General features: G+C 41.8%; 1 non-coding gene across 1 annotated transcript; it reads right to left on the bottom strand.

Moving 5' to 3' along the window:
* Positions 1–4,740: 4,740 nt before the first annotated feature.
* Positions 4,741–4,812, bottom strand: TRNAF-GAA (transfer RNA phenylalanine (anticodon GAA)). The gene has a single exon. It is a non-coding gene; the product is annotated as a tRNA-Phe (tRNA).
* Positions 4,813–8,826: the final 4,014 nt, after the last annotated feature.

Raw genomic sequence — 8,826 nt, 5'->3', positions numbered from 1 at the left:
TTCTAAACCTGGTTCTAAACTTACTAAAAAAAAGTGGTAAATATTATAACATTTACTCAGTAATTTGCAAATATACTGTTATCCCAAGACTGCACTCCCTTATTCCACGTTTTGGGAAACAGATCTATGTAATATTATCTGTAGAAAAATGTTACTTGGACATACTATTTCAAACACAGTTCAGAATAAATGAATGTCAATGATAAGTTCTAAATTAGCATTCCAGATTATAAAATATGAAACAGTTAAATATGATGATTCCCCAACAGACACACATGAGGTATTCTGGTGTATTATAAAGGTAATGCAAAGAGAATGACAGAAATTCCTGTCACAGTCACCAAGGATGCACTAAGTTATTCATAAGATATATCTTGGTGCATGCCATGATTAATTTTGTATTTTGATTTGACTAGGTCACAGGGTGCTCAGATATTTTCCAGGTATACCTGTGAGAGCTTTTTTGGATGAGATTATAATTTGAATTGGTGGGCTCAGTGAATTGTCCTTCCTTGTGTGGGTGGGACTCATTCAGTCCTCTGAGGACCTGAACAGATGAAAGGTGGAAGAAGGGAACATTTATTTCTCCTCTCCCCAACTACTGAGATGGGACTGCGGTGTTCTGCACTCAGACTGGAACCTATCCCCAAGGCTTCTCTGGTTTTCAGTTCTTCAGACTCAGACTGACTCAGACTAAACTATACCTTTATTTGTCCTGGTCTCCAATTTGTAGATAGAGAAAGAGATGCAGGCATGTTCAGTCACTGAGTCACTGCATGAACTGTAGCCCACAAAGCTCCTCTATCCCTAAGATTTCCTAGGCAAGATTACTGGAGTAGGTGGCCATTTCTTTTTCCAAGGGATCTTCCTGGCCCAGGAATAGAACCTGCATCTCCCGTGTCTCCTGCATTACAGGCCATTCTTTACCACTGAGCTACATGGGATTCTTCAACATAGATATGTTTATATTTATCTGTGTGCATCCTCAGTCACTTCAGTCATGTTTGACTCTGAGAACCCATGGTTTGTAGCCCACTAGGCTCCTCTGTTCATGGCTTCCCCAGGCAAGATTACTGAAGCGGGTTGCCAATGCCTCCTTCAGGGGATCTTCCTGACCCACAGATCAAACCCACATCTTCTGTGGCTCCTGCACTGGTAGGTGGATTCTTCACCACTGAGCTTTAAGTGAAAATATATACTAGAAGGGTATATATTGATTCTGTTTTTCTGAAGAACTCTTGAGAAACAGAGTGCATTTTATTGGTTCCTGTTAAAATAAATTCTATGTTCTTGAAAGAACCTCATACTGACAGTCTTAGGGATTGTCTCATAAATCATATAATTTAACAACTTGGCCAGAGATAGTTCATACTTTCCTGACACTCCCTATACAATGTATGAAATGTAACTTGTAAGGGAACTGCCTTGAAGTCACTAGGGCATCATTAGCATAGTGGTGAGTATCCTCACCTATCACTCGTGGGAAATGGGGATTCCATTCCCAGATGGGGAGGCAACATGCCCTTTTCTGTGCTTTCCTCATGGCTCAAAGAGTAAAGAACCTGCCTGAGACTTGGGTTCAACCGCTGGATCAGGAAGACCCCCTGGAGAGGGGCATGGCAATCCGCTCCAGTATTCTTGCCTGGAGAACCCCATGGACTGCGGAGCTGGGTGGGCTACAGTCTCTGGGGTCACAAAGAGTTGGACATGACTAAGCGACTAACACACTAACCTGTAGAGAACTGCTTTGAAGTCAGAAGGCAGTTATATATCCGTTTGGGTTTGATTCTTAGTTTCTCAATTGGGATTGACCCTGGAGAAGGAAATGGCAACTCATACTAATATTCTTGCCTGGGTAAATCCCATGGACAGAGAAGACTTGCGGCCTACCATCAATGGGGTTGCAAAAGTCAGATGACTCACAAGTTAGTGACTAAACCACCTGGGTTTGATCTTCAGTTTCTCTATTGGAATTGTAGACACTCACATAACATATTACATAAAATATTATTTCCTATACACTAACAAACATTAGAAATCATATTAAAATCTACCATATATTTTGCCAGTCATTTGCTAGCTATAGAACGTTTTTCTTTTAAAAAGGTAGTCTCTCTAACAGCATTATGAAATTAGCACACATAACATAGATTGTTTTAGTTCCATGAGTTGTGCAGTATTTTATGACATTTAACTAAGAGCAAAAAAGCACATATTGGCATGCTGTACCTTGCATGTCTTATCAGAGGTGAGTTCTTAATTTTTTTTAAATATGCATAAAAATGACAGTATAGTCATTATTTAGTTGGGATCAATAATATCTCTAAATTCATGAGATCAAAACAAACATTTGTTTTGGCTTTTTAATCTTTTGTGGTGCTTCCTTTGTATCAATTGTGTTTAGCTCTGTATTGTGTTGTTGTTCACTAAGTCATGTTCTACTCCTTGAGACCCCATGGACTGCAACATGCCAAGCTTCCCTGCCCTTCACTATATTCCAGAGTTTGCTCAAATTTATGTCCATTGAATCAGTGATGCCATCCAAACATTTATCCTCTATCACCCTCTTCTCCTTTTGCCTTCAATTTTTCCCAACATCGGGGTCTTTTCTAATGAGTTGGCTCTCCTCATCAGGTGGCCAAAGTATTGGAGTTTCAGCTTCAGCATCGATCCTTCTGATGAATATTCAGGGTTGATTCCCTTTAGGATTGACTGGTTTTATCTCCCTGCAGTCCAAGAGACTCTCAAGAGTCTTCTCCAACACCACAGTTTGAAAGCATCAGTTCTTCGGCCCTCAGCCTTCTTTATGCTCCAACTCTCATATCTGTGCATGATTACTGGAAAAACCATAGCTTTGACTATATGGAGCTCTGTTTTTAATGTACGTAAAAGTTTTTTTTTGTCTTCATATTTCCTTATACTTAACTAAATTATATTTATATGAATTTTTAATAATTGTCAACTAAAATGAACAGTTTGAATATCTAATGACAATAATTTATAGATCCAAATATATCTTTTTAGAAATACATTGTGCTTGAATACAAAAAAATTAGAAAATCGTACATAATATGAGTGAGTAAATGAAAAAGATAAATGAGAATGGAAATTTTGTATTCACCACAATAAGTGCCTATACAGCATAAAATTTAAATAAATATGTTTTCAATTTATGTATGTTATTATTTATCTTCATAGTAATTTTTATTTAATCACTATGAATAAATTAATATACTCATGCATACTCAGTTGCTCAGTCATGTCTGACTCTTTGTGACCCCCAAGGACTGTAGCCTACAGGGCTCCTCTGTCCATGGGATTTTCCAGGCTAGAATACTGGAGTGGATTACCATTTCCTCCTCCAGGGGATCTTCCCAACCCAGGATTGAACCTACGTCTCTGGCATTTCCTACATTACAGGCACATTCTTTACTTCTGAACCATTGGAGAAGTCAAAAACTAAGATGCAGTTGATAATAAATTACAATGAATTATATCTTTAATTTATTCACTGAATTAATGATGAAGAACATTTTTACACTGTCTAAAAAGAGTCTTCAGGAGAAACCATATTGAAAAATTAGTATTATATAAAATTATAAAAGCACAGTGCTAGAACTATAAATCTTTAGTTTTTTAATACAGATCAAGTTACCAGACTCAAAGTAGGAGTTTGTTTGTTTGTTTGTTTTTCCCCACAATATGTTCACCTGAGCCTTCTCAGTAAATTTTATCTAGTTTGCAAGAAGACTAACATGGGTCTCTTTTTGTTATGGGCCTGCCAACATGACATTTTAGTTCTTTCCTTAATTATAAAGAGGAAAAAAAAAAAATGAAGATGAACATGTTTAGTCAATTCTGAAAATCAATGGGGCATTTGACATTTTCAGTAAGATAAATAGAATTTCTAATGAGAATGTTTGAAAAATATCCATCAAAATGATCTTGGTGGTATGAAAATTATCACACCTATTGAGTCACAAAGATGAGTCAAGATTAACACTGAAAAAATAAAATAAACTTAGAAAAATACAGTGACTAGATTGCGAGAGAGAAAGAGTGAATAAAATTGAAAGTGAGTAAGTAGGATTGTGATTAGACTCTAAAATGACTAAATTGCCAACTAATATGAACATGTCAACTAATATGAAGTCACTCAGTCCTGTCGGACTCTTTGAGACCCCATGGACAGTAGCCTACCAGGCTTTTCAGTCCATGGAATTTTCCAGAAAAGAATACTGGAGTGGGTTGCCATTTCCTTCTCCAGGGGATCTTCCCAACCCAGAAATTGAACCCGGGTCTCCTGCATTTCAGGCAGATGCTTTACCATCTGAGCCACTAGGGAAGCCAACTAATATGAGGAGGAAAGTAAATAAATTCTAAAATCTGAATTGATTACACTACAGGTGAAAATGGTTAACTTAGCAAGAAAAGATATTTAAGTAAATAGTCACATCAGAGCAACATAATACTATTTTAGTGACAAGCAAAATCATAACTATAATACACCTTTCAAACATTAAATTGGTGGATATCCTGATGATGATTTCTTTTAAAACTTCTATGAAGGAAAATGAAGTTTCTAAAGCTGACACCAATAATAGAAAGTGAAAGTGAAGTCACTCAGTCCTGTCAGACTCTTTGTGACCCCATGGACTGTAGCCTACCAGGCTCCTCAGTCCATGGAATTTTTCAGACAAGAGTACTGGAGTGGGTTGTCATTTCTTTCTCCAGGGGATCTTCCCAACCCAGGAATTGAACCTGGGTCTCCTGCATTTCAGGCAGATGCTTTACCGTCTGAGCCACCAGGGAAGCCAATAATAGTGCTGACCAAGTGGAATTAGTTTCATTCAAAACTGAGGAAAGGAACCATAGTCTGTATCGCTGTTGACTTTCAAAGTTGGAGTCATAATCATTGCTGCTTTCTCTGTAGCACTATTATATCAGAGACTGAGGAAATACACTTGAAATAGTTTTATTATTATCCTAGTAAATTAATATACATTAAAAAATGACTTTAAAAAAGTTACCCATTCACTGTCCTCTCATGACCTATTTGGGGAACATGGGACTCATCTATTTTATATTGAACATTATGGAGGAAATATACATAGAAATTTTATGATACTAGTAGTTAAATTAACTTGACTGCACTTTTTCATAAACACCTCCAGGTTTGTGCATGAGACTGAGTTTGTGTGAAACAGCAGAACAAGGTTCTGTTTTTTCATTAATGTAAGATACTTAGGGCTTCCCTGGTGTCTCAGATGGTAAAGCGTCTGCCTGCAATGCAGGAGACCCAGGTTCAATCCCTGGGTCGGGAAGATCTCCTGGAGAAGGAAATGGCAACCCACTCCAGTACTCTTGCCTGGAAAAGTGCATGGACTGAAGAGCCTGGTAGGCTACAATCCATGGGGTTGCAAAGAGTCCGACAGGATTGAGTGACTTTACTTTCACTTTCACTTTTTAAGATAGAGGACTTCCCATCTCTGCTAACTTTCAAGATGCACCAGCTTTGGCACCTCAGCAATGTTACTTTGCTGTTGAAATTAAGAAAGCCAGGGACAATGATGACAATGCTAAATTCTGCATTTTGTAAGGTAGGATGTTAGACATGAGCAAGGAAGAGTGGCCTAGCCAAAAAATATTCAAACTGATCTCTAATCTCCACCCCAGACAACCCCAGTGCAGCCCACGGGAGCTTATCGACATGCTACAAACTAACCACAGAGACTTTTCCAAGTCCAGTGCTTGTGCCCTATGTGAAAGTGGATACAAACTAACCACAGGGACTTCTCCAACTCAGGTACATGCATTCTTGATGCACAGCAGTGTCCTCATGTGACCTTAGACAGCCAAGCACCTATTGGGCTGCTGCTGCGAAGTCCCTTCAGTTGTGTCCAACTCTATGCAACCCCATAGATGCCAGCCCACCAGGCTGCCCCGTCCCTGGGATTCTCCAGGTGAGAACACTGGAGTGGGTTGCCATTTCCTTCTCCAATGCATGAAAATGAAAGCACCTATTAAGGGTTCATAAATATTTCATACATACATACATCTGATTATAACTGTTAGGGACCAAACGATGGGCTCTAGGACCTGAATCATGTTTACCAAAAAAAGACAGGACATGCACTCATCCTGCCTGGCCAATCATGTAACACCAGCTACTCCTGTAACTGAGACAAAGAACTGCCTGTATATAAGCCGCCATACTCCTTTGTTTGGGGCTCTTGTCGGATTCCACTGTGCTGGAAGAGACTTGGGCTCTAGTGCGCTAGAAATAAACTCCCTTCTTGCCTTTGCATTACTGTGGTGGACTTGCTCTCTCAGTCAGTTCGGAGATACAGGCTCGGTGCATAACATTTGGGGCTGGTCCGGGATCTCTGTCCCGCCGGGGAGGACAACTCTCCTGGTAGAAGGGAGTAACCTCATTAGGAGATAAGAGCTCTGAGCACCGGTGCTAACATTGCAAAAGCCCAGATTAAGTCCGGGGTCCAGTATCGTACTGGGGAGGCATCTGGGTGTAAAGTGCAGAGGCAAGTCCGGCATAAGGCCGAGGCCTGGTATCGTGCTGGGGAGGCGGCTGGCTCTGGTTACTGGATTAGGTCCAGCGTAAGGCCGAGGCCCGGTATCGTGCTGGGGAGGCGGCTGGCTCTGGTTGCTAGATTAAGTCCGGCGTAAGGCCGAGGCCTGGTATCGTGCCGGGAAGGCGGCTGGCTCTGTGAACACCCTGCAGGTAAGATTGAGTGCATTGTTGGTGGCCACCTTGCGTTTGTTATCTGTTTGTCTATTTGTGGTGTCTGCATTGCTCTTTGTGTGCTCTGTTGGCTCCCAGTATACTTTTCTATAATCATGGGACAAACAACTTCTACTCCTTTATCTCTTATGATTAACCACTTCTCTGGTTTCAAGTCTAGAGCTCAGAATCTTTCATTACTGGTAAAGAAGAGCAAACTGGTGACTTTCTGTTCCACTGAGTGGCCCACCTTTGATGTCGGATGGCCACAAGAGGGAACCTTCAATCCCCAAATTATCCAGTCAGTTAAAGAGAAGGTGCTTACTCCTAGTCCTGCCGGGCACCCAGATCAGACTCCCTACATTCTGGTCTCGCAGGATCTAGTGAGAAACCCGCCGGAATGGCTTAAACCCTTTGTTCTCGCTCCTTCTAAACCTCCTAAACCTCCCTGTCCCCCTTCCCCAACTCCAACCTCGCCAAGCCCACAGGTGCTAGTCATGAAGGCTTCCGAAGAAAAAAAAGAGAAAAAGGATGAAAATCGACCAAAGCTGGTCTTCCAGGAATCTTCTCTGTATCCTAATCTGATAGATCTGGAGACCGAATTGTTCCCACCCCCATATATGGATCCACATCCACCCTTGCTTCCACAGGTTCCACAGGTTTCATCAGGAGAAGCCAGGAGGAGAACCGAGCCTTCAGCTCCTCCCAGAGAAGGGGGCCCCGCCCAGGAAGCTCAGGGAAGAACAAGGGAAATGGCCAGCGTAGCGGAAAAAGAAGACCCAGAAGTCCCCTCCTCCACCATTCACGAGTTTCCGGTCCGGGCGGGGCCAGCCAGAGAGGGTGGAGAGCGGACATATCAGTATTGGCCCTTCTCCACTAGTGATTTGTACAACTGGAAAACCCAGACTCCCTCCTTCTCTGAAAAACCACAGGGTCTTATTGATCTTTTAGAGTCTATCCTTTTTACTCACAATCCCACTTGGGATGATTGTCAGCAACTGTTACAGGTGCTTTTCACTACAGAGGAGCACAAGCAGATCCTGTCAGAAGCTCGGAAGAATGTGCCAGGGGTGGATGGGAGGCCCACAATACAGCCTAACCTCATTGAGGAGGGGTTCCCCTTGGTGCGACCCAACTGGGACTTTGAATGCACTGAAGGTAGGGAGCGTCTCTGAGTGTACCGCCAGACTCTTATGGCCAGCCTTAGAGTGGCCACCAGGAAACCAACTAATTTGGCCAAAATAAATTCAGTGAGGCAGGAGCCAAATGAGAGCCAAGCAGCCTTCCTTGAAAGGATAATGGAAGCTTTTAGACAGTATACCCCTATGGACCCACAGGCAGATGAGTCACGAGCGGCAGTTATGTTAGCATTTGTAAATCAAGCAGCCCCCAATATTAGAAGAAAGTTACAAAAGATAGAGAGGTTAAGTGAGCAATCCTTACAAGATCTAGTAAGGGCAGCTGAGAGAGTTTTTAATCATAAAGAGACCCGAAAAGAGAGAGAGGACCACATTAAAAGAGAAAAAAAAAAATTGAGAGCTGAAGAAAACCATAAAAAATCAAAAAGAACTGGCCCAGATATTTTTTGCTGGGGTTGAAAACAAAAACAGGTTCCAAAAAGGGAAAAAATTGGACTTAAAAACTGAAGAAAAAACGACAAGGCTTAAGCTTGAGAAAAACCAATGTGCATTTTGTAAAGAGTTTGGACATTAAAAAGATAAATGCCCCAAGAAAAATCTAAAAGAGGGGCCCAAGAACCCCAAGAACAAGACTCCCTCTCCAGACAGTCATATCCTCTACGCGGGTGAGGATAGCAACTAGGGGGGTCAGGGCTTGAAGCCCCTCCCCGAGTCCTGGGTAACTATAAATGTGGAGGGGAAACCGGTTGGCTTCATGGTGGACACGGTAGCCCAATACTCAGTCTTAAACCAAAAAGATGGACCCATGTCTAAGAAAAGTAGCTGGGTGCAGGGAGCAACCGGGACTAAACGATATGGATGGACTACAAAATGGCATGTGAACTTGGGGGCCCACCAGGTAACCCATTCTTTTCTGGTGATACCTGAGTGTCCAGCACCCTTGTTGGG

The sequence above is a fragment of the Budorcas taxicolor genome, chromosome 1, assembly GCF_023091745.1.
Source record: "Budorcas taxicolor isolate Tak-1 chromosome 1, Takin1.1, whole genome shotgun sequence".
Taxonomy (NCBI): Eukaryota; Metazoa; Chordata; class Mammalia; order Artiodactyla; family Bovidae; genus Budorcas; species Budorcas taxicolor.
This window is presented reverse-complemented; position numbering and strand designations above follow the sequence as displayed.